This window comes from Triturus cristatus, chromosome 9 (assembly GCF_964204655.1).
Source record: "Triturus cristatus chromosome 9, aTriCri1.1, whole genome shotgun sequence".
Lineage (NCBI taxonomy): Eukaryota > Metazoa > Chordata > Amphibia > Caudata > Salamandridae > Triturus > Triturus cristatus.
In genome coordinates, this window is record NC_140592.1 from 1,293,695,803 (window position 1) to 1,293,722,354 (window position 26,552).

Here is a 26,552-nt window from a genome sequence, read left to right on the forward strand (position 1 = left end):
CCTCACATTTAAAGAGCATCCTCACATTTAAAGAACATCCTCACATTTAAAAAACATCATCACATTTAAAGACCATCCTCACATTTAAAGACCATCCTCACATTTAAAGACCATCCTCACATTTAAAGACCATCCTCACATTTAATGATCACTCTCAACATTTAAAGACCATCGTCACATTTAATGATCACTCTCAACATTTAAAGACCATCCTCACATTTAAAGACCATCCTCACGTTAAAGACCATTGTCACATTTAAAGACCATCCTTACATTTAAAGACCATCCTCACATTTAAAGACCATCCTCACATTTCAAGACCATCCTCACATTTAAAGACCATCCTCACATTTAAAGACCATCCTTACATTTAACGAGCCGATGTGTCATAGGTTCACACTGTCCACCAGTGCGTTGTCACATTTGCGCCTCACACACACTGCACGCACATGCTCACTTCCCGCCCTCCTCATTAGTGCTTTATCACACTCACTGCCCACAAATCACCAGAGAGAGCTTCATGAGTGACATGTTGATGTGCCCTCAGATCAATGCCTATTGTGCCAGCTGATCACATTGCCCATTAATGTGACCCTTTCACGCTACCATCATTACCAGCTTTTCACAGCGCCAGTTTCTCACTCTCACCAGTGACAGCTCTTATAAGGCCCCCAGGTGCACGCTTATCACAAGACTCACTAGTGATAGTGCAAGCTTATCACAAGACTCACTAGTGATAGTGCAAGCTTATCACAAGACTCACTAGTGATAGTTCCACACACAGCAGTGCCAGCTCCATGGTGCTCACTATTGCCTCAAAGGACGATGGAACGGGGCAGTTTTAAACCCTCAAGCAGTGACCAATGTCTGCGTGTGCTGAAATGAGCGCTTTATAACAAGTGTGGCTCACCTGTCACCTCTTCAGGTAGCCGTCTCTTTTCCTGCGCCTCCGTGGGCTCTTGTCAGACTGCCAGCACTCTGAGGCGCGAGCAGGAGTCTCTCGGTTTTAAAGGCTCTGGTGTTTTTCACGGCTTAGTTTCCCTGTTGTCACTTAAAGCAGCAGTGAGTATTTCAAAGTTCCCCCTGAAAAGGGGTTTTCGACGTGCAGCCCGCGGCCCCTCTACAAAGAGTATTGGTGGGCTTGCAAAAAATACTTTGTGGTTGAAGTCTCGAACTCCCTCCAATGCACCCCCGTAGCTGTCATACTCGGAAACCGAAAGTGAATCTTCTGTTCGGACCCGGGAAACTGTAAGTGAAACAGCACCGGTTCCTCCGAGTAGGAGAAATAATGCTACGCAATCAGGAGCGTGGGCGTGGCTACCATTGGTGCAGCAAGTGCAGTGGCGCCGGAGCCTGATAATTGCTGTCTTTTACTACCCCAACAACAGGCAAAGGGGCAGTTTCCTTCCATACAACAGGTCCCATCCTGCGAGTCGCAAGTAGTTCAAAGGCCAAAGGTTAAATAAATGAAAATGATTTGAGTCGGAGTGAAAGAATGGAAGGTTTATTTTCTATGCAAATCGCAACTAGTTACATAGGGTGACCAGACGTCCCCGTTTTCCCAGGACGGTCCCCGTTTTTGGAGAAGTGTCCCCTGTCCTGATACTTTTCTTCAAGTGACTCAAATGTCCCTGTTTTCAAACAGTGTCCAGGTTAAACACAGAAATGTCCCTGTTTTTCATTGTTACGGTTGAGCATGCGCGCGCACGCTCTCTTTGCACTGTTTACGGCATGTGTCGTCACTGAGGTGAGCGCTGTAGCAAGAAGGGAAATCCTTTGAACAGAGACATTTTACACGCAACTTCATCGTGCCAGCCAAAGTTTCTACTTTGGATAAAACAATATTTTTTCGTCCTGTAGCTTGTATTCATAGCCATACAAACTTTTCAGTAGCCCTTATGCATACCGTGCAAGGATTAATGCATTGCTCATTGCATGTTTTATTCATAACCAATTGATGCATGCTTTGTGTTCTCCATATCAAAGCTATGACTTGACCTTTCGACTGACCTTTCAGATCACAGCAAACTGTTTAGCTGGAAAGGACTTAAAAGAGCAGGGTTAATGCCTGTGGGAGAGGCGAGCAGCGCTGCCCGAGCTTTTTGCTCAGGTCTTCACACTATTGCACTATGAGATGATACCAATGGCTAGAGTGCACTATACATACCCCAGTAAGGTAACATGACATCCCAGCAGTGACCATGCAAAGGTGGGAGAACTGTGTGGTCGGCCAACCTTTGCGACCCTTAAGACCCTACGGCAGTAATACCTGGAGAGAAGTGGTTTTTTTTTACATTGGGCCATGGCTGCCCTTTGGCAATTTAGCATTCCGCAGTTTACCTCCCATGCTTTTCTGTCATGAGCAACTAAGCAACATTAGTGAATTGTACTTTACGTGGTGCTGATGCGCAGCTATAGAACATTAAATAAATGCACGCACGGAGTCGGAGTGAAAGAATGGAATTTTTAGTTTTTTAAGAAAATCGCAAGTAGTACAAAGAAGGAAACGTAAAATAAATAAAAATTTAACATATGCATGGAGTCGGAGTGGAAGAATGGAATTTTTAGTTTTTTAAGCAAATCGCAAGTAGTACGAAGAAGGAAACGTAAAATAAATAAAAATTAAACATATTCATGGAGTCGGAGTGGAAGAATGGAATTTTTATTTTTGACGAGTTGGAATCACATTGTAAATTAAAACATGAGGAGAGAATGACGGCTGCCAAGGGTTTCAATTGCTATGTGTGACATTCTCATAATTTCAGTGTCATTATGAGTGACATTTCAACACCTGTGAGTGACTTTCTCGCAAGCAAAGTCAAGTGATAAAGATGAGGCAAGCATATAAATATCAGAAATTATACCCATTTCACCAAAGAGAAACTCTAGCAAGTCCTTAAAATTACTGCAAAGCACCAGATATGGAAGGACACTAACCTAGTACTCGCGAGCCGCCCCAGACAGCATCACGGGCATTGGCAAGGCTAAGGAGAGTGATGCGCACACCTTACAGCCAGCCAGGATGCTGTTTGTTTCAAAGATAGTACGGCTTAACCAATCCGCATAAAAATGATAACTAAGGAGTGCAGCTGAGCGGTGTCAGGCCGGTTGGCATGCCACTACCTGCCCCACCCCGCAGCACCAGATCACACCAGCAGGCTGCAGCTGTACCGGAGCTTCTGAAAACACCAGGCTCGTAAGTGACACAGCTGCTGGCCATGCTGAAAGTTGGACCGGCACCATTACCGCTGCACCTCATTACCATAACCAGGTATCAAGTTCTCGATGCTATCAATCAATCAATCCGGGGTTTATAAAGCGCGCTGCTCACCCACGAGGTTCTCAAGGCGCTGGGGGGGCAGCTCCGGATCAGTCGAAGAGCCAACTCTTGAGGTCCTTCCAGAACGTGTGCAGGGTGAGGGAGCGTCTGATGTTCACGGTTAGCTCGTTCCAGGTCTTGGCTACGATGTGGGAGAAGGCTCTCCCGCCTGTTCTGTGTCTGTGGATGCGGGGGACCTCAGCCAGGGCGAGGTCGGCGGAGCGTAGGTTCCACCTGGGTACGTGGAAGGAAACTCTCTCGTTGAGGTATTTGGGTCCGATGTTGTAGAGGGATTTGTAGGCGTCGGTGAGGAGTTTGAAAGTGACCCTTTTCTGGACGGGGAGCCAGTGGAGGTCTCGTAGGTGTTGGGTCATGTGTTCGTGGCGAGATGTTCCGAGAATGAGTCTGGCTGCGGCGTTCTGGATGGTTTGGAGTCTGTGTAGTAGAGTTCTGTTGATTACGGCGAATAGGGCGTTGCCGTAGTCCAGTCTACTGGGTATGAGTGCGTGGGTGATGGTCTTTTTGCAGTCGGGGGGGGATCCACTTGAAGGTCTTGCGGAGGATGCGCAGGCAGTTGAAACTGGTGGAGGCGACGGCGTTGATCTGGCGGTTCATGGAGAGGGAGGAGTCGAGGATGATGCTGAGGTTTCATGCGTGGTCTGTCGGAGTGGGCGGGTTTCTGAGGGCGGGGGGCAACCAGGTGTCGTCCCCGGCAGAGGTGTGGTGTCCGAGGATGAGGACCTCGGTCTTCTCGGAGTTGAGCTTCAAGCAGCTGTCCTTCATCCAGACTGCCAGATTCTTCATTCCTTCCTGGAATCAGAGTCTGGTGTCTTCGGGGTTCTTTGTGAGCGAGAGGATGATCTGGGTGTCGTCGGCGTAGGATACAATGCTGAGTCCATGCTGTCTAATGATGGAGGCGAGGGGGGCCATGTAGATGTTGAAGAGCGTGGGGCTGAGTGATGATCCCTGGGGTACTCCACAGTTGTTGTTGGTGGGTGAGGAGAGGAAGGGAGGGAGTCTGATCCTCTGGGTTCTGCCGTAGAGAAAGGATTGAATCCAGTCGAGGGCGGCTCCTTGTATGCCCGCGTTGTGAAGTCTGGCTGCGAGAGTGCGATGTTAAACGGTGTCGAAGGCTGTGGAGAGGTCTAGAAGGATGAGGGCTGCAGTGTGTCCCTGGTCTAGTAGCCTGCGGATGTCATCCGTGGCGACGAGGAGGGCGGTCTCGGTGCTGTGGTTGCTACGGAATCCAGACTGGGAGGCATCTAGGATGGAGTTCTCTTCGATGAAGGTGGTCAGCTGGGCATTCACGAGTCTCTTGGTGACTTTGGCCGCGAACGGAAGGAGAGAGATGGGTCGGTAGTTTTTCAGGTCAGTTGGGTCGGCAGTGGGTTTCTTGAGGAGGGGTTTAACCTCTGCCCGCTTCCAGTCGTCTGGGAAGATGGCAGACCTGAAGGAGGTGTTGATGGTGAGTCGTAGTTCGGGTGCGATGGTGGTGGCGGCCCTGTGGAATATGTGCGGTGGTCAGGGGTCCGTTGGGGCTCCTGAGTAGGTTTTCTTCATGGTGGCAGCGATGTGTTAGGCGGTGGCGGGTTCCCAGGCCATGATGGTTGGCTTGTCGGCGGTGTTGGTGGGGGGGTATTTTCCGTCGTCGGTTCGCTGAAGTTGTCGTAGAGGGCCTTGATCTTCAGGTGAAAGTATGAGCTTCAGGAGCCGGACTCACTCCGCTTGGCAGGCGCCAACAGACAGGGGCTCTAGGGAGGCCGCATCCATCCTGCTGATTACTCCCTAGGGCTCAGCTTCCAGCTTAGCTTGTTTATGTGTAGGCCGCACTCACCACAGGCAGTCTCATGTGCAGGGGTGTGCCCGGGCAGTCCTATGTGAAAGGGAAGTTTGGAAGCGGGAATGCTGGGATGCTGGCTGGAGAGTATGTGAGTGTATGGGTTTCTCTGGTGTTTTTGGAGGGTGTGGGGGAAAGATTCCAGGTGTAGGCAGGTGTTTCACGCAGGGTCCCTTACTTCTTGTGGCGGTGCAGATAACTACTGTTTATCTGCTGTGTAGCGCCGGCGGTGCAGCATGCCCTTTTGCGGGGTTAGGTGCTAAGTGCAGACCCCTTCATCACTGTGGCGCCCATTACCTGCTGAGTGCGAGAGTATAATTCCTAACTTGTTTTTCTGGCCTGCTCTGTGGGAATTCAAGACCAGAACCGACTGGGGAAGCTAATACTCGCCCTTGTGGAGCGAGATTAAGTTTCAAGGTGGGAGTGCAGGTTACCTTATCTGCTGCTGGTGTAGGCACACTCTCTCCCTCCTGGGTGCTGCTGTCTTCAGAGTCGGCTGCAGCCATGCTCCTCCAGGAGTCGAGTTGACGATTCCTTGCAGGCTGTGCCACAGCATGCATTCTGAGATGAGCTCAGTGCTGCCTGTCAGACACTGCCAATCCTGCGGCTGTCTGTACTGGGACGGGACTGGCCGCTTGTCAAAAGACTGTCACATTATTCCATGACTGTTGTGTTTTACGCTCGCACGTGCCGGCTCGCCAATATATAAAGGGAGCGAGTCTCTTGATAGAAGCTGTGGGCCATAATTTTAACACTGACTGTGAGGTGACTAGTCACACAGTTGACCTGAATGGATTGCCGGTGTCAAGGGGAAGTGAATAAACCTGCTTACATTGCAGCCTCTACTCTCAGCCTGCTTAAGGCACCCCAGTCACGAGCTGAGCCAACCTCCTCAAGCCTGCACAAGCAGCGCAGACCGTGCTCTGTAACCTGGATTTCAGTTTCTAACAGAGCACTAATAGCACTCTGGATTGATACTAAGGTGCTACAAATGCGTGACTTTCCATTTCAGTGCGGTGATGCGGACCACCACACTGAAATGCGTTAGTCTAACGCCTGATGCGTGGTACTTGGCAGAGCTGAGGGAAACAATGGCAATGTCAGGTCCTGCGTGAGGAGAAGCGTTAGAGGAGGCAGATGACAGCGTGTGTGAATGTTTATAGGGAATTCAGAACTACCGCTCCCACAATCCTCAGAGCGCTATGTGAGTGGTGTACTTAAGCTCCGCCCACTGGGAGCGCGGGGCTTGCCACTCGGAACTCTTCCGGGATTCCCTGCGTTATGGAGGTCGCCAACGAGTAATATCTCCTCGTCTGGAGAGGCTATCATCCGCCTGCTCCTACGAAAACGACATCGGGCGGTTGCCCGGTAGCAAGTACCTTCCTGAGTTAAAGCGTGTTGCGCTACCGAAAATCCTGGGGGCATAGGCGCCATTTGACACGCTGACCGGAAGCGCGTACTGGCTCCTCTTACCTTGGCTCTCATCGCTGTTTCAGAGCGCCGCCCATTCACCGCCTCCTCACAGCCAAGAATATCGGGAGAACCGCTTCGAGGTCGAAGCGTTCGCACAGTCTCCCTGCCACCCGACCCACAGCGTGTTGTGACTAACGCAAGTATACGAACAGCTGAGAACGTTCAAACTCCCGCAGCAAGGGAGAAGAGCGCGCACAGACTCCCAGTCACTTGCCCCACGGCGCGTTTGTTAGCGCTAAGCTTCTGCACTACAGAGAACACGAGGACACCTATATCGTGGGTGTGTGCAGGATTCTTTTGTTTCCTTTACTCCAGTCGACGCGCAAGAGCTGTGTGAAAGCAGGAGAACAATGCCCGACTAAAACCCGTTACTTGGTGACGTAACCAAGGAAGAACAGGTCATGCATCCTGCTCCTACAGTCTGAACTCAGCACTACTTGAGATAAGTTCATTATCTGTATTATTTGAGACGGCTTAAAGCCCCCCTGGTTTTCTGTTTTACGTTTGGACACCACTGCTATATTAAGGAGAGAAGCCTATCTCTGGCCTTAGGGCTGGAGCCTAATCCAGAGACAGTCCATCCAGTGAAGACAGTCCTGCCCAGCCTCTACAGCAGCAGATTATTTCATTTTGGTTTCTTTGTCCCTTTTTTCCCTTTCCCCCGGAGGAGGTGGTATACGATTTGTGTTACTTGAGCACGCACGGGTGTTACCCCTCAGGGGAGAGGGTTAACTAGCTACGCATCGTTCCCGCTGTACCCGGCTACAAGGCGTGTTCTGCCTCCCTCTACGTGATAGAGTGGCAAGCCCACGGTTACATACAGCCTGAACGATGGACTCCAACACCATGCTTACTTCGGTGTTGGAAACGCTAACCGCCTTGCGAATAGAAGTAGAAACCTTTCGTAGCGAGAACTTAGAACTCCGCAATGAACTGAGTACTATGAGGAGGGAAGTCGCTGGGTTGTCTCGTCCTGGCCCTAGTGATGCGAGAGGAGCTCAATACATTAAACCGTGGACGCTTCCTCCTCCAAACCATCAGGGGTTGGGAGTAGGACAGTCAGCTCAGGCGACCGGGGGTGGTTCAGGCCCTTCAACCATTCAAGTTATTCAGCCCCCACACTTGCCCTTAGCGCCACCCGAAAGATTTTATGGCGACCCAAAAAAGTTTGGTATTTTCTTGGGGCAGTGCAAGTTGCACTTCCTGTGTAAGCCAGAAGTATTTCATAATGATCAGACAAAAACAGCTTTTGTTATGTCCTATCTGGGAGGGAATGCAGCTAGTTGGTCCTTTCCCCTTATAGAGAGGGATGACCCAACCCTGAGGGATTTCGACACGTTTTGTGATGAGATGCGCAAACTATTCGATAGGAAGGCGCACCTCCTTTCCTTAGACATCACTACCTTTAATAGACTAATTTCTGAAACAGACTGGCCCATGGAAAAAAGATCCTCCCTATATTATCAAGGTTTGCGAAGTGAGCTCAAAGATGTCTTGGCCCAAGTGGTACAACTGCCCTCAGCTTGTGGTGAGCTAATCGATCTCACCGTACAACTAGATCATAGATTACAGGAGAGGAAAGGAGATAAACCACGTCCTGAGGTCAAATATACAATACCTCGCTCCCGAGCAATCAACGAGGGATCCACCCCCCAGCACGGAAGGGAGCGAACCCATGCAAATAGGTGGTGTCAGAGGACCATAAACCCCTGAGGGGAGAGAGAAAAGAAGAAAACAATGTCTGTGTTTGTATTGCGGGAAGTCAGGGCACTTCATCAAGGAATGTAAAGCAAAAACTCGACTTCCGTATCGTGATAGCAAGGAGGAGCAGAAAGTACCTGCACTGGTATACTCTCCCGACCAGTCAGAAAACTAGAGTGCCCAAACATGATTCAGACCCCTTGTTTGAGGCCCCAAGAGGATGAGGTCTGCCATGCAGAAATCAATACTGTCCAGCACGCTGTTGCTCATCTCAATGTCTATGTTACCTTGGATGTACCGGAAGCAGGACTGATGTCAGTGCATGCCTTATTAGACTCTGGAGCAACAGGCAATTTCATCGATCAAAACTATGCACGAGAAATAGAGTTGCAAGGCATTAATAAGAAGGTACCAGAGTTAGTTAAGGCTGTGGACGGCTCAGAATTAACATCAGGGCCCATAAGATACCACACTCCTGTGGTTCAGATGCAGATTGGAGAATGTCACAGGGAGTTCATCCAATTCGATTTAATAGACGCCCCCCAGTTTACCCTGATATTAGGCATGCCATGGCTCACGCTCCATGATCCTTTTGTACAGTGGGCAGCAAGGACGGTTACGTTGAACTCTCCCTATTGTATTGAGCATTGTAATGTCAAGACAGTACAAGCACCGCCCCAGAAAAATAACCCAGCGGAATTTCTAGCCAACAGTTACGTTCCCGCCAGCGTGAATTGTACCATGATTCTACCGAAAGAATACCAGAAATTTCAGAATGTATTCAATGAACAAGAAGCCAGTAACCTTCCCCCTCATAGGGAGTATGACTGTGTCATAGACCTCGAACCTGGAGCCAGTATCCCGTGCAGTCGCATATACGCCCTCACTGAAGCAGAAAATACGTATCTGCAACAATATCTGAGTAAACTCTTGGCCAATGGATTTATTCGTCACTCTACCTCACCAGCATCATCCCCTCTTTTTTTTATTCCGAAACGTGAGGGAGGCTTAAGGGCGTGTATTGATTATAGAGCCCTCAACCGCATCACAAAGAAGAACAGATACCCACTCCCCTTAATTCCTGTACTGTTGGATCAGTTAAAAGGGGCCACGGTGTTCACCAAATTGGACCTCCGGGGAGCATATCATTTGGTACGAGTGCGGCAGGGGGATGAATGGAAGACGGCATTTAGAACCAAGTTTGGCCTCTATGAATATCAGGTAATGCCTTTTGGTCTTTGCAATGCCCCCGCCGCCTTCCAGTATTTTATGGATGAGGTGCTGAGAGGATTATTGGATGTGTCCTGTATCGTCTACATTGACGACATTCTAGTGTATTCCTCCTCAATGACAGACCACATTAAGCATGTATCAGCCATTTTGGATAGACTCCAAAGACATTCCCTCTATGCAAAACTCAAAAAATGCTTTTTTCATACTCCAGAAGTGGAATTCCTGGGGTATGTTATAGGACCGAAGGGTCTCTGCATGGATACGAAAAAGACACTGGCCATTCGTGAGTGGGAATCTCCTTCCTGTGTAAAGGCCTTGCAAAGCTTCCTGGGGTTTGCGAATTTTTATCGCAGATTTATACAAGATTTCTCGAAGATTATTCAACCATTGACACAACTTCTAAGAAAGGGGGCGGTGTTCCATTGGTCACCACTAGCCGAAGAAGCCTTTCAAACTCTCAAACAGCGTTTTATGTGCGCTCGCATCTTGCGACATCCGGATGTTTCTCAATACTTCATTTTAGAAACGGACGCTTCTTATTATGCAGTGGGAGGAATATTGTCACAACGCCACCCGGAGACGGGTCAATTACATCCGGTCGCCTTCTATTCTAAGAAGTTAACCCCGTGTGAAGCCAACTATACCATCTCCGACAAGGAGCTTTTGGCCATCAAAAGAGCCTGTGAGGAATGGAGACACCATCTGTTAGGAGCCAAGCACACCGTAGACATATACACTGACCACCGAAACCTGTTATTCTTGAAAAGCGCCCGAGCCCTGACGCCGCGGTCTCTATTTTTTGCGGACTTTGATTTCGTCATTAAGTATAGACCAGGCCCCCAGAATGGAAAGGCAGACGCTCTGTCTCGACCCCCATCTGCCGGAACCATGGTATCCAAGGAGGAAGAAGAACCGCCTGTGATTTTGCAGAAGGCATCCTTTCCTATAGAAACGGTGGCGATCCTCTCTTCCCAAGATTTTCTTACAGCAGTGAAAGAACAAGCCTCAATGGTCAACCATGCATCTTGGGTACAGGAAGCTCCCCAACATCGCTACGAGAAGGACGGATTACTGTACCATGAAAACAAACAACAACAACAACATGCCTTACAGTGGATTCACGACTCCATTCTGGGAGGACATCCAGGAATACATAAAACGGGACTTGCCCTATCCAGATATTTTTGGTGGGAATCTATGCATAAGGATGTGACCTCATACGTGTCAGAATGTTCCATTTGTTCTCGAGCCAAGGCACAACATCAACGACCTAGTGGGTTACTCAGACCTATTCCCACACCACCAGCCCCATGGCACACAGTTTCCATGGACTTTATAGTGGAAATGCCTCTAAGCCACGGCTATAATACCATTTTAGTGGTAATCGACCATCTAACCAAGATGGGGCATTTCCTCGCACTTACTAAGTTACCCACTTCCTGTGCCTTAGCCTCTATCTTTCTACAGAACATTAGCAAACTGCATGGAGTGCCATCAGTCATCATTACCGATAGGGGAACCCAGTTCACGTCCAAGTTTTGGAAAAACGTATGCGACATCATGAAAATCGACGCCCGTCTATCTACCAGCTATCATCCCCAAACAGATGGACAAACTGAAAGGCTCAACCAAACCTTAGAACAATATCTTCGCTGCTTCACGCTTCAACACCAGGAAGACTGGAGCAGAGTACTGTGGTCTGCGGAATTCGCGTACAACAATACGTCCCATTCATCATTGGGGTGTTCACCCTTCTATTGTCTCATGGGGTTTCATCCCAACATGCTACCCTTTGAACATCCAGTAGTATCCACACATCCCTCCATACAAGAACACCATACACCTCAAGCTGACATTAGACACTGCCAAACAACACTTAGAAGAGGCTCATGCAAGAGACAAGAAACAGGCAGATAAAAAGAGAACACCTGAACCAGTATATCACGTAGGAGACAGGGTGTGGCTTAGTACCAAACATTTAAAACTCAAAGGAAATACTAGATTACAACCCAAATACATAGGACCCTACCTAATAGCCAAGGCCATTAATCCTGTTGCCATGAAACTTATACTGCCACTACAGTGGCGAATCCACCCGGAATTTCACGTATCCCTACTCAAACCGTGTCATCCAGGGACAAGGTTACCAGTCCAACCCTCAGTGATAGAGGTAGAAGGAGAAGAGGAATACGAAGTGCACAGCATCCTAGATTCCAAGATTGTGCGAGGCAGAGTACATTACCTAGTTGATTGGAAAGGTTACGGTCCTGAGGACCGTTCATGGGAACCCGAGACCAATCTGCATTGTCCAATATTGGTACGGCGCTTTCATTCCCGCTACCCCATTGTCGCCTATGGCTGTACTCCCCCTGAGTTTAATAAGTATACCACTAGACGATATAGCTGTTGTGAGGCTTTATTTTGAGGTTCTGGACAAAGTCTTAGTTTCTTTCTCTTCTCCTTCGTCCTGCAGGGCGTTAACGACGGGGTCCTCTCCGAGTCCAGGACCTTTGTCCGGTGGAAGGTCTCCAAGGCACATGCAAGGAAGGGAATACCAAATATTAGTGGACTGTTCCTGTTTGGACGAGAATTGAGAGGGGAAGGGTAGTGAGGGGTCACTGGGATTCCGTCACCAACAACACACGTGGGACAAGAGGACTCTGTGAGTGACGGGGAGGTCTGCCTGATGCAGTGACCAAAAAAACATAACTAAACGATAGCTCCAGAGATTCCCGTGACCTCCCCACAAAGCAAAGAACAAACTATCTCCCTCCCCGTGTGGATAGTAAACCCAGGATCCGGCCCCGTACCTTTCCCAGCCACGCTCCTCCAGGCGCGTGGCGGGGCGAGATGCCGTGAAGTTGGCCTCCTGGCTCTGCTGCTCTCTCGTCTCCTCTTCCTCCAACCTCTGGAACACAACCTCCGCTCTCCTCGTTGTTCTCCTTCTCCTTCACTCCACACTCGCTGTCTCCGACCTCTCCTCCTCGGGCTTTCGCGCCGTCGTCCCTCCCGACTTCCATCTTATGGGGTTCGATGGTCTCCGATTGGTCCGCCGTCGCTGACGTCACAGGAGTCGTCTCTCTGGTCGCGGCGAGCCAGTCCGTGTTAAAGGGACCGCCAGCACCCTGTACAGAAGGTGGAAAGGGTCCGTCAGCGAGGGGGTTCTCGTAACCCGGGTCTTCTCCTGAGACTCGGCGACACATCCCTGTTAAACGGTAGCAGCAGTTTCAGTCGATAACCTTTCAAGTATTGCCCGGCGGTAATCGCCTCTTATACCATTCGATGTTAAACCAATAAAGAGGCAGGCGCCGGAGACTGGAAGGCAGGAAACAAAGTTTTATTCCGTCGGAGCAGAACACATCAGATCAGACAGCAAGGTATCGTCACGAGGTGCTCTAACTGCATCTCTGAGGCCTGGCCTCTTATACACAGGTTTATGACTTTATTGCAGAGTTATCATACATGGCACATTCTTGAGATTGTCTTGGAACATGAAAGAACATCCTCGGAATCCCCACTTTGAGCTCGTTCCCACACATATCTACAGTGGAAGTCCCCACCCCATCCACAGTAGGAGATGGCTATCACACAGCTGGACATTCCGCCAATTCCCGGGGGTGTGTGCGACCGGCCGGGTCTCACGGGGTAGGGGCTTTGATCTACTGTAATCCCTTTGATGTGGGGTGTTTCCCTTACAGTAGGGGCAATAAACTGCATCCGCAGGGCTAGGTGATGGCCTGGGATCGGTTCGGACAATGGGGCGCAGAGGAAGGGGGTTATCAAAGAGATGCATGACCATGTATGGGATGTCGGTCAGGCGCGGGGTGTGATTCCATGGCAGGGTCGCGCAGAAGGAGAGGGTTTATGGCCCGTGTATGAGAGAGCGGGGGTGGCCGGCGCGCGGGGGATGCTTGCAGCGCCAGGGGAACGTGCTGGCGATCGACAATGAGCGGGGAGAGAGAGTGGGGTGCCTAATATGGCGGCCGTGCGTTCGCTGTGCGTGGCACTGGGGAGAGGCAAGATGGCGCAGATAATGTTCAGTTACAAGCTAAATTTCCACAGTCCTCCCTTTTAACATATCTCGCCAGCTTGTCTAGTTCGGATCTATCCCCATAATACTACGAACTTCCATCTCATACAGAGCTTTCATTCATTCCGCTTCAAAGTTCAAAGTCTTAGGGCAGATGCAGTTCATAAAAAGCGAACATAAAGGTGGCAGACACTGAATCCCCAAGCAGCATCCACATAGTATCACAATTGGTATTAGGATAAATGAAAACAGCCTCCATCCCCAACTTCTAATAGTGTCCCAAAACCAACTCCCCAGTGACCATTCTTCTTGCTCCTGATGAACCTCTGCGGAAAATCTGTGGAGGTGTTCAATTGCTTTGTAGACTGAGGGTGAGTTATCCGGTACGTAGGTACAACAGCTGGACCCAATGATGCGGCATGCTCCTCCACGATCAGCCAGAACCACATCTAGAACGAGGCGGTTCTGAAGAGCCACTAGGCGGACGGCCTGGAGCTCGGCGGTGTTGTTGGCGAGGATGCCAGCCGTAATGTTCATCGCCGTTTCGACTGCCTGGGTTAAGTGGCGGATGGCACGGCTGTTTGCCATTGGTCCCCAGAGTGGAACAAGACCTTTTACTGCGTCCATGAACTGTGCTCCGGTGGGGTCGGCTTGCACAATGTCTTTGGCACGTTTCTGTCGGTGATGGTTTGCTGGAGCCACATATGTCAGAGGAAGGGTAAAGGCGATGTAGCAGGTGCCTCCCCAACCTTTCGGAAGCCAGGTGTAGGCCTTAGTACCACAGACGAAGTACATATTCGGGGAGGCAACAAAGGAGGGTGGGTCAACTGAGTCCAATGTTCGGGTGATGAGGCAGGAGCTGTGGCCCACCAGCTGCGCCCCCAGGCCTTCGAGGCACACAAATCCAGTGATGTTGATGACGTATAGGGCCACTGTTAGGGTGGCGGCCGTCCGTTTCCGGAGGTAAGAGAAGGTGGGTCTGGCTGGGTTGTTGAACGCTTGCATTTCAACTCGTTCTTTGGCAGGGATGTCCATGTGAAAGGAAGTATTTGATCTCAGAGGGCAGAAGGGGGCAGAAGTTTTTCCAGTTTTGTTCAGCCAGAACCCATGGTAGAAGTGCGACACAGTTTTGCCGGAAGTGGCATTATCCCTGTAGCTTTCCTGCAGGAGGATTAGCCAGGCGAGGCAGGAATCATGGACAGAAAAAGGTGAAGGGATGAAAGGGATAGAGTGTCCAGTGGCATGTGGTAGCAATCCACAGATCCAGCAATTAGTGGCGTTGGCGGCAAGATTGTGTTGGTGGAGCAACTGCACAAAAGAGTTATTCCAGAACTCCTTACGCCTTTCTCGGAGTTGGGGTGAAAGTGAGATCAGATGGTGTTCTTTCATGGTGGTAGGTTGAACGGTGGTCAGCAATGTCTTATGAGCGGGTGTGCTCTCCTCCATGATCCAGAAGGTGACCATGAGGAGAAGGCAAAAGAGAAGGGTAATGAAAAGTGTAATAGTCTTTGAGCTGTGCATTCTGTCAGTCTTTGGGTTTTTGTAGTGGATCTTCGGACGTCCGGTTGCTTCCATCATCTTCATGTCGGGCGCTTCCATCACCTTCAAGAGACTCGGTAGCGGGCAGAACCACAGACTTTGTTTAGTTTCTCTCCTGGTGGCCTTTGAGGTGACTAGGCTACCGCTCTGAGATTTCCACTTAGTTTGTGGTCTGCTTAGCCGAAGTTCTCTCCTTTCGTCGCAAGTTATACCCTTCCCTGGATGGCACGGTGGGATCGGGATATTTCACTAGCTCAAGTGTCTCCGTATCTGGGCGGTGGTTCAGGGATGGTCGGTCTTTGTCTAGAAGTTCTTCTTGGGCGGTGATGTTGTCCGTAGTCGTCAGGGTCGGTGATACCTTCTTGCAGTGGTGTGCATGCAGCCAATTGCGTTTCCCCTCCACTCGAAGAGCTGTTCGGGTGGTGATCAGGACTTGCAGGGGGCCCGTCCACCGGGGCTCCAGACTCTTGGTGCGCTGGCAGTTACGCACTAAGACAAAGTCGCCGGGTTGGATGTCGTGCCCGGGGCCCCTGGAAACATCGGGAATGGCTTGCAGCACCTGCTGATGGATAACAGACAACGTTTTAGTTAGGTTATACAAATAGTCAGACATGAGGACGTCCGGGACGTCGTGGATGGATGTTGGTTTTGGTGCAGTCCAAAGGTTCATGGGCCGCCCGAAAACGACCTCGTAGGGGGTTAAGTGGTGTTTAGTGGGGGTGGAACGCATTGATAGCAATGCTAGCGGGAGAGCGTCTGGCCATTTCAGTCCTGTGGTGGCAACTATTTTTGCTATCTTAAGCTTCAATGTGGCATTATGTCGCTCAACCAAGCCTGCAGATTGGGGATGGAAGACCGCGTGGAATTTCTGTTTCACACCCAGCCCCTTTAAGATGAGTTGGATAACCTCGGCTACAAAGTGGGGGCCATTATCGCTCCACAAAATTCGACAAAGGCCGTATCGGGGGAAGAATTCTTTCAGTAGTACTTTTGCGGTAGTCATAGCGGTGTTGTCGTGGGTTGGGTAGGCCTCCACCCACTTGCTGAAGGCACACACAACGACAAGTACGTACTTAAAACCTTGGCACCTTTCTAACTGGACATAGTCCATTTGTAGGACTTCAAAGGGGTGATTGGGAACCCCAAACCCTCCCCGGGGTACAGCAGTTCCTTTCCCAGGGTTGTGTTGGAGGCATACCAGGCATTGTTGGACCAGACGTTTGGCTGAGTCTGGGATTTTGTCGTTGTGCCAGACTTTGGAGATGAGTTCGATCATGGGGGCAGACCCTATGTGTGCGGGGGAGTGTGCCATGGTCAGCATGGGGATCAAGTATGAGTCGGGTAGCAACCATTTGTTCGAGTCTTTAGTTCGCCAGCAACCGTCATCGTCCTTCAATCCCACCCGGGCCCATTCAGTTAATTCGTGTGGTGTGCTGGCTAGTTGGATATCCCTAATCGTTTCCCTAGCATCCTTCCATTTCTCAGTTTGTGACCTGGTCACGTACATATGGGTCGTGGACCTATTCTCGGCTGTGGTTCGGGCAGTAATGTCAGCTAGTGCATTTCCCTGTCCTATAATGTCTGTCACCTTCTTGTGTGCCTGGCATTTGATCACAGCCAGCCGTGTGGGGAGGAGGACTGCTTCGGTCAGGGCAGAGACTAGATCTCCATGCAGGATGGGTGTGCCGTGGGAAGTCAAGAATCCCCTCTCTTTCCATAAGAGCCCAAAGTGGTGAACTACCCCGAAGGCGTACTGACTGTCTGTGTAAATGTTTGCGGTTGTCCCTGCTGCCAGGATGCATGCTCGTGTGAGAGCAATTAGTTCCGCCGCCTGTGCGGATCGCTGTGTGATGCGGGCTGTCTCAACGACTGTTCGGGCTGTGGTGACTGCATAGGCAGCTGAGGTGGTGCCATCGGGGAGCTTGATACATGAGCCATCCACCCACAGTTCTCCGTCAGGGTCCGGGAAGGAAGTATCCCGGAGGTCAACCCTACTCTTGGTCTGTTCGTCGGTGAGGGTCACGCAGTCATGTATAGGGGACGCATTGGGGTCAGCGTCAGGGAGAGGTAGTAGAGTAGCTGGATTCAGAGTGGTGCATCGTTTCAATGTGATGTGGGGTGCAAGCAGAGTTAGTTCGTAACCAGTCAGTCGTGCGCTAGTCAGGTGTTGAGTCTTGGTTTGGTTCAGGAGGGTGTCAACCGCATGGGGTACCAATACTGTGAGGGGGTTCGAGAGCACGATCCCCTCACTTTGCCAGATAGAGACAGCAGCGGCGGCTACTGCTCGGAGGCAGGCGGGTAAAGCTCTGGCTACAGGGTCAAGAGTGGCAGAGAAGTAGGCACAAGGGCGTTGTTTAGGGCCTATGGACTGGGTTAGAACAGACAACGCACATCCCTCCCTTTCGTGGGTGTAGAGGGAGAAAGGTTTAGTGTAGTCTGGGGTTCCTAGGACTGGGGCCGAGCAGAGGGCGTCTTGTAATTCTTTGAAGGAGGATTGGCATTCGGGTGTCCAAGGGAGGGGGAAGGGGACATCTTTAGCCAGCAGGGAAAGCAGAGGTTTTACAATAAGACTGAAGTTTGGCAACCATTGTCGACAAAAGGAGGTGAGGCCTACTAGAGACCGCACTTGCTTCTGAGTTTTGGGAACAGGGGTTTCTAGGATGGTCTGAATTCGGTCAGGGGTAAGTTTCCTCCCGTCTTTGGATAGTAGGTGGCCTAGATATGTCACTTGGGGTTGGCAGAATTGCAACTTCTTCCTGGAGACCTTGTGACCGTTTTCCGCGAGGAAGTGGAGGAGGTGAATGGTGGCTGTGACGGCAAGTGGAGTGGTGTCGGCTGCCAAAAGAATGTCATCGACGTACTGTATTAACACCACTCCATCGGGTAGTTGGACTGCATCTAGTTGTCTCTTGAGGGCTTGGCTATAAATGCTGGGACTCTCAGTGTAGCCTTGGGGTGCCCTACAGAATCTGTACGAACGGGCTTTTAAAGTGAAGCCGAACAGGTAGCGGCTGTCTGGGTGGATGGGGATGGAAAATAATGCGTTCTTGAGATCAATAACGGTAAAAGTGGTGGCAGTGGACGGAATCAGGGTGAGGATGGTGGTGATGTCTGAGACCACGGGGTACTGAGGTATGACTACTTTGTTAACTTCTCGTAAGTCAACAATAAAGCGGTATGCTTTCTCATCTCCCTCACCTTGCTTTTTTACAATGGGTAGGATAGGGCTGTTGCAAACATTACTGACTACTTCTTCTACCACTCCTGCATCGACTAGGGACTCGATGATTTCCACCAATGCCTTCTCGCCTTCGGGCGATATCCGATACTGTGGAAGCTTTGGGAGCACTGCGTCCGGTCGGACGGTTATGTGTACTGGGTCGATCACCATGCGCCCTACATCTGAGTCGGTTTTAGCCCATAGATGTGAAGGTAACGTGTCGAGTAGGGAAGGGTCAGCATCGGTTATAGAGAGCATACGCCGTGTGTGACAAGGTCTGAACAGATCTGGGTTATCGTGCAGGATGACTCGAACTCCGTCTGGGGAGCATCTGATGGTAGCTCGAAAATGTTTTAGCAAATCAAGTCCCATAATAGCATCGGGGGTGTTGGAGGAGAGTAGAAAGGTCGTGTCAGTGGCGTTATCTTTTAAGTCAAAGGAGATTGGTGCTGATAAGGGGTGAGTGGAGGGCGTTCCATCGAAGCCTATTGAGGTTACGTGTGAGCCAGACAAGGGTGCCCTAGGAATCAGTCGTTTAGATAACGCACTACGTGTCGCCCCAGTATCTACCAGGAATGGAGACTTGGTGCCCAAGACCTTAGCAGTGACGTAAGGACCTTGCTGGTCAACACGGAGTTCGACTGGATCCCTCCCTTGCCCCTGGCGGTCCTATGCGAAGTCATGGGTGCTTTCGTAGTCGGACTGCTGACACTGGTTTTGTCGGGGGCGATCAAAGGTGTTTGGTCTGCCTGGCCTGTCGTTGATGGCGTCGTTCGTGTACCCTCGTCCCTGTCCTCTATTTCTGGGGTCATATGCTGTGCCTCTGGGGTCCCTATTTTTGTTCAATTCCAGAAGGACCGGGCACTGGGATTTCCAGTGTCCGAACCCTCTACAGAACGCACATTGGTTCCCATCTAAGTCTCTCCGTCCGTTGTAGGGTGCAGGGGTATGGTCTCTAGGGGGTAGCTTTCTAGGGGCGGTTGGTTGGTAATTCCCTTTCGGGGGCTCCCTTCCTATGGTCACCCCTTGCAACTGTGCTATCATTACCCTCTCCTTCAGTTCCTTTTTCTTCCTCTCTGACGCCCTATCGTTCTCATTCTTTTGGTTTTCGTAGTATTGGGCCATCTGGAGGATTGCTGCGGGTTTGGAGGCTGCCCAACTACTCTCGCTGGTCTGTAGCTTCTGGGAGACTTCTTGTGACAGACCCTTCACATAATTCTGGACAAAGAGGTGATGTCCGGTTGCAGTGGTCATGTCCTGGCCACTATAATCGGAAAACACAGTCTCGAATCGAGAGAAGTATTCAGACACATCCTCCTGGGGTTTCTGGCGACAAGCCATCACTATCGACCAGTCTACCTTTCTTTCTGGGATTAGAGTCTTCAATTTCTGTACAATCTTGTCTGGGAGCTCCAATATGGCTTTCGGGGGTTTCTGTCCCGGTTCTCGCTGTTTATCTATGGTATCGAGTTGTACCCAGGTATATCCGAACGGCTCAGCGTGGTCAACTTTTCGGATTTGCTTCCACACATCAGCCGGCAGACATAATCCGAAGAACAAGTCGATATCTGCTAAAGTCATTATTGTTGAGCCTAAGGCTGTACCTAGTTCGGTGTAGAAGGCAGTCGGGTTCTTTCTTAAGTCGGGTAGAGTTTTTCTAAAGGTCAAAATATCTTGTCGGTCCCATGGCTGGTAGACCCAATTATATACAACCCTTCCCTTCGCATCTTGGTGGTTGATGTCGTCATGTGTTCCCTGACCTCGTGGGGGGACCCAGTAGGGGGCGGCCTCTTTGATGGGCATCATGGTATCAGTCCTTTCTTCCTGGGGCTTAGTCGCTATGGGGGTTTCTGCTTTGGTGGCCTGTCTGTGTTCTTTAAGGTGTCGATAGACCTCGAGAAGAGGTTCGTCACATCGCCCTCTCCTTCTTCCCCAATGTCTACCTTCCTATATAGGGCCGCTAAGCCTTCGGGACCTTTATCGTGGTACCTATCCTCATATGTATTCAGGGCGTGATAACAAAGTCGTACGACAAAGTGTCGTCTGCGGCTGTCGGCATATGAGTTATACACGTCTGTTATATACTCCTCACTTTCCTTTCGCTCCACCAGTGTCCCTACTATCTTGTCGATTCCTGCTCGTTCCTCCCTTGTTAGTCGATTCATTCTGGTGGAATCTTTCTTTCTCATCTCAGGGTCATCCAACGTTATTGCCGACGTTGTGTTCAGTACAAGAGTCTCGGCCGGCGCGGAGGCCGTGAGGACCGAGGCCCCTGTACTGCTTTCTCTTGTGTTTGGGGGTTGTGGGTGTTGCACTACCGATTGGGAGGGTGCGTATGGAGGGGGCATGTAAATGATCGGGGGACCTAATAGTAATTCGTCATTCGTTCGTTGTTTAGAGGACAACTCAGGGTAGAGCATAGAGGGGGTCCTAACAGCGTACTGGCCTGATGTTTCGGGCTCCTGTCTTAGTTTAGTTTCCCTTCTCTCCTTTATTTCTTCTTCTAACTTTCTAGCGGCAAGGTGAGCTGCCTTTCGTAATTCCTTTTCTGCTTTTACCTCTTCCCTCTTTTTCCGTTGTGTTGCTTCTTTGCGCCACATGCCGATACTGTCAAGCATAGTAGGCGTCGTCTTATTGCTACGCAGAGCTATTTCTAGCATTTCTATCTTACGGTCGTCGAAGGATCCCATCAGTGGCCACTGACTCTCGGGGTCCTTCCTTGTATATTTATGCCATAGCTTGCTATAAGCTACGGCGACTAGTCCATATTTAGTGAACATGTCCTTATTAGGGGTGCCCTCCAGTGGAGCCGGATGGTCCACCTCTAATAAGCGGTCCGGGCAGAACCAACTACCAATCAGTGGGGAGAAGATAGGCATGACGGGTTTCAACGGGGACAAAAGTCAGCACTACCTATCTTTTCACTGCTTGCAAAGACTAGACAGAATATCTCTATTCCTCGTTATTTGTAAGCAGAGAATACCTCCAAAGAACCAATATCGAACAACTAGTGTTCGGACAATCAATCAATCAATCAATGGGGAGATAAAGATAGGCACGACGGGTTACAACGGGGACAAAAGTTTGCGTTACCTACCCTTCACTATTTGCAAAGACAAGACAGAATATTTCTATTCTACGTTATTTGCAAACAGAGAATATCTCAAAGAGCACTATTCTTCAAAACAATCAATGTTCGGACAATCAATCAGTGGGGAGATAAAGATAGGCACGACGGGTTACAACGGGGACAAAAGTCTGCGTTACCTACCCTTCACTATCTGCAAAGGGAGAGAGAGAGTATTTCTACTCCTCCCCGTTTGTAGACAGCGAATATCTCAAAGAGAACAATCAATGAGCAATACTAGTATTTCAAACAATCAATCAATTATTTCGCAATTTGTCGTGTTTCACGACCTTACCCGGACCGCGTGGACAGTTTCTCGTCTTCCGCCTCCAGCGCCCGATCGCCCTCTACTCTCCGTATTTGCCGCGGCACTCCTGATGGTTCCCAGTCAGGACCGTAGATCACTCGAGAGAGGTCTGCTCGGAACCAGTGAAGTTCGGATGATCGGCTGCCAGACGAGGGTCTATCGGGCAGGAGCTCTCCCGATCGTTGCAGTCGTTCACTCTGTCGTCAGGACCTCTCCCACTGGATCCACGTGTTGCTGATGGGCCCCCCATTGGGCGCCAATTGTTAAACGGTAGCGGCAGTTTCAGTCGATAACCTTTCAAGTATTGCCCGGCGGTAATCGCCTCTTATACCATTCGATGTTAAACCAATAAAGAGGCAGGCGCCGGAGACTGGAAGGCAGGAAACAAAGTTTTATTCCGTGGGAGCAGAACACATCAGATCAGACAGCAAGGTATCGTCACGAGGTGCTCTAACTGCATCTCTGAGGCCTGGCCTCTTATACACAGGTTTATGACTTTATTGCAGAGTTATCATACATGGCACATTCTTGAGATTGTCTTGGAACATGAAAGAACATCCTCGGAATCCCCACTTTGAGCTCGTTCCCACACATATCTACAGTGGAAGTCCCCACCCCATCCACAGTAGGAGATGGCTATCACACAGCTGGACATTCCGCCAATTCCCGGGGGTGTGTGCGACCGGCCGGGTCTCACGGGGTAGGGGCTTTGATCTACTGTAATCCCTTTGATGTGGGGTGTTTCCCTTACAGTAGGGGCAATAAACTGCATCCGCAGGGCTAGGTGATGGCCTGGGATCGGTTCGGACAATGGGGCGCAGAGGAAGGGGGTTATCAAAGAGATGCATGACCATGTATGGGATGTCGGTCAGGCGCGGGGTGTGATTCCATGGCAGGGTCGCGCAGAAGGAGAGGGTTTATGGCCCGTGTATGAGAGAGCGGGGGTGGCCGGCGCGCGGGGGATGCTTGCAGTGCCAGGGGAACGTGCTGGCGATCGACAATGAGCGGGGAGAGAGAGTGGGGTGCCTAATATGGCGGCCGTGCGTTCGCTGTGCGTGGCACTGGGGAGAGGCAAGATGGCGCAGATAATGTTCAGTTACAAGCTAAATTTCCACAGTCCTCCCTTTTAACATATCTCGCCAGCTTGTCTAGTTCGGATCTATCCCCATAATACTACGAACTTCCATCTCATACAGAGCTTTCATCGTTCCGCTTCAAAGTTCAAAGTCTTAGGGCAGATGCAGTTCATAAAAAGCGAACATAAAGGTGGCAGACACTGAATCCCCAAGCAGCATCCACATAGTATCACAATTGGTATTAGGATAAATGAAAACAGCCTCCATCCCCAACTTCTAATAGTGTCCCAAAACCAACTCCCCAGTGACCATTCTTCTTGCTCCTGATGAACCTCTGCGGAAAATCTGTGGAGGTGTTCAATTGCTTTGTAGACTGAGGGTGAGTTATCCGGTACGTAGGTACAACAGCTGGACCCAATGATGCGGCATGCTCCTCCACGATCAGCCAGAACCACATCTAGAACGAGGCGGTTCTGAAGAGCCACTAGGCGGACGGCCTGGAGCTCGGCGGTGTTGTTGGCGAGGATGCCAGCCGTAATGTTCATCGCCGTTTCGACTGCCTGGGTTAAGTGGCGGATGGCACGGCTGTTTGCCATTGGACCCCAGAGTGGAACAAGACCTTTTACTGCGTCCATGAACTGTGCTCCGGTGGGGTCGGCTTGCACAATGTCTTTGGCACGTTTCTGTCGGTGATGGTTTGCTGGAGCCACATATGTCAGAGGAAGGGTAAAGGCGATGTAGCAGGTGCCTCCCCAACCTTTCGGAAGCCAGGTGTAGGCCTTAGTACCACAGACGAAGTACATATTCGGGGAGGCAACAAAGGAGGGTGGGTCAACTGAGTCCAATGTTCGGGTGATGAGGCAGGAGCTGTGGCCCACCAGCTGCGCCCCCAGGCCTTCGAGGCACACAAATCCAGTGATGTTGATGACGTATAGGGCCACTGTTAGGGTGGCGGCCGTCCGTTTCCGGAGGTAAGAGAAGGTGGGTCTGGCTGGGTTGTTGAACGCTTGCATTTCAACTCGTTCTTTGGCAGGGATGTCCATGTGAAAGGAAGTATTTGATCTCAGAGGGCAGAAGGGGGCAGAAGTTTTTCCAGTTTTGTTCAGCCAGAACCCATGGTAGAAGTGCGACACAGTTTTGCCGGAAGTGGCATTATCCCTGTAGCTTTCCTGCAGGAGGATTAGAGGCAGGAATCATGGACAGAAAAAGGTGAAGGGATGAAAGGGATAGAGTGTCCAGTGGCATGTGGTAGCAATCCACAGATCCAGCAATTAGTGGCGTTGGCGGCAAGATTGTGTTGGTGGAGCAACTGCACAAAAGAGTTATTCCAGAACTCCTTACGCCTTTCTCGGAGTTGGGGTGAAAGTGAGATCAGATGGTGTTCTTTCATGGTGGTAGGTTGAACGGTGGTCAGCAATGTCTTATGAGCGGGTGTGCTCTCCTCCATGATCCAGAAGGTGACCATGAGGAGAAGGCAAAAGAGAAGGGTAATGAAAAGTGTAATTGTCTTTGAGCTGTGCATTCTGTCAGTCTTTGGGTTTTTGTAGTGGATCTTCGGACGTCCGGTTGCTTCCATCATCTTCATGTCGGGCGCTTCCATCACCTTCAAGAGACTCGGTAGCGGGCAGAACCACAGACTTTGTTTAGTTTCTCTCCTGGTGGCCTTTGAGGTGACTAGGCTACCGCTCTGAGATTTCCACTTAGTTTGTGGTCTGCTTAGCCGAAGTTCTCTCCTTTCGTCGCAAGTTATACCCTTCCCTGGATGGCACGGTGGGATCGGGATATTTCACTAGCTCAAGTGTCTCCGTATCTGGGCGGTGGTTCAGGGATGGTCGGTCTTTGTCCAGAAGTTCTTCTTGGGCGGTGATGTTGTCCGTAGTCGTCAGGGTCGGTGATACCTTCTTGCAGTGGTGTGCATGCAGCCAATTGCGTTTCCCCTCCACTCGAAGAGCTGTTCGGGTGGTGATCAGGACTTGCAGGGGGCCCGTCCACCGGGGCTCCAGACTCTTGGTGCGCTGGCAGTTACGCACTAAGACAAAGTCGCCGGGTTGGATGTCGTGCCCGGGGCCCCTGGAAACATCGGGAATGGCTTGCAGCACCTGCTGATGGATAACAGACAACGTTTTAGTTAGGTTATACAAATAGTCAGACATGAGGACGTCCGGGACGTCGTGGATGGATGTTGGTTTTGGTGCAGTCCAAAGGTTCATGGGCCGCCCGAAAACGACCTCGTAGGGGGTTAAGTGGTGTTTAGTGGGGGTGGAACGCATTGATAGCAATGCTAGCGGGAGAGCGTCTGGCCATTTCAGTCCTGTGGTGGCAACTATTTTTGCTTCAATGTGGCATTATGTCGCTCAACCAAGCCTGCAGATTGGGGATGGAAGACCGCGTGGAATTTCTGTTTCACACCCAGCCCCTTTAAGATGAGTTGGATAACCTCGGCTACAAAGTGGGGGCCATTATCGCTCCACAAAATTCGACAAAGGCCGTATCGGGGGAAGAATTCTTTCAGTAGTACTTTTGCGGTAGTCATAGCGGTGTTGTCGTGGGTTGGGTAGGCCTCCACCCACTTGCTGAAGGCACACACAACGACAAGTACGTACTTAAAACCTTGGCACCTTTCTAACTGGACATAGTCCATTTGTAGGACTTCAAAGGGGTGATTGGGAACCCCAAACCCTCCCCGGGGTACAGCAGTTCCTTTCCCAGGGTTGTGTTGGAGGCATACCAGGCATTGTTGGACCAGACGTTTGGCTGAGTCTGGGATTTTGTCGTTGTGCCAGACTTTGGAGATGAGTTCGATCATGGGGGCAGACCCTATGTGTGCGGGGGAGTGTGCCATGGTCAGCATGGGGATCAAGTATGAGTCGGGTAGCAACCATTTGTTCGAGTCTTTAGTTCGCCAGCAACCGTCATCGTCCTTCAATCCCACCCGGGCCCATTCAGTTAATTCGTGTGGTGTGCTGGCTAGTTGGATATCCCTAATCGTTTCCCTAGCATCCTTCCATTTCTCAGTTTGTGACCTGGTCACGTACATATGGGTCGTGGACCTATTCTCGGCTGTGGTTCGGGCAGTAATGTCAGCTAGTGCATTTCCCTGTCCTATAATGTCTGTCACCTTCTTGTGTGCCTGGCATTTGATCACAGCCAGCCGTGTGGGGAGGAGGACTGCTTCGGTCAGGGCAGAGACTAGATCTCCATGCAGGATGGGTGTGCCGTGGGAAGTCAAGAATCCCCTCTCTTTCCATAAGAGCCCAAAGTGGTGAACTACCCCGAAGGCGTACTGACTGTCTGTGTAAATGTTTGCGGTTGTCCCTGCTGCCAGGATGCATGCTCGTGTGAGAGCAATTAGTTCCGCCGCCTGTGCGGATCGCTGTGTGATGCGGGCTGTCTCAACGACTGTTCGGGCTGTGGTGACTGCATAGGCAGCTGAGGTGGTGCCATCGGGGAGCTTGATACATGAGCCATCCACCCACAGTTCTCCGTCAGGGTCCGGGAAGGAAGTATCCCGGAGGTCAACCCTACTCTTGGTCTGTTCGTCGGTGAGGGTCACGCAGTCATGTATAGGGGACGCATTGGGGTCAGCGTCAGGGAGAGGTAGTAGAGTAGCTGGATTCAGAGTGGTGCATCGTTTCAATGTGATGTGGGGTGCAAGCAGAGTTAGTTCGTAACCAGTCAGTCGTGCGCTAG

At 50.6% G+C, this 26,552-nt stretch overlaps 1 protein-coding gene and 1 long non-coding RNA gene across 10 annotated transcripts in view; one reads left to right on the forward strand and one right to left on the reverse strand.

Annotated features, from left to right (window-relative positions):
- Window positions 1–1,066, reverse strand: part of LOC146799805 (ATP-dependent RNA helicase DHX58-like) — a 221,286-nt gene extending 220,220 nt beyond the window's left edge. For 5 of the 9 annotated variants that reach the window (XM_085627493.1, XM_085627496.1, XM_085627491.1 and 2 more), the window contains exon 1: window positions 911–1,061. The gene's annotated coding sequence lies outside the window, so the exon portion shown is untranslated. Of the gene's footprint in view, window positions 1–910 lie in introns of all 9 variants that reach the window. The other 4 variants (XM_085627492.1, XM_085627489.1, XM_085627494.1 and 1 more) reach the window with 1 other exon arrangement.
- Window positions 1–26,552, forward strand: part of LOC146799806 (uncharacterized) — a 56,355-nt gene that overhangs the window by 3,382 nt on the left and 26,421 nt on the right. The gene's annotated exons all lie outside the window — the stretch shown is intronic.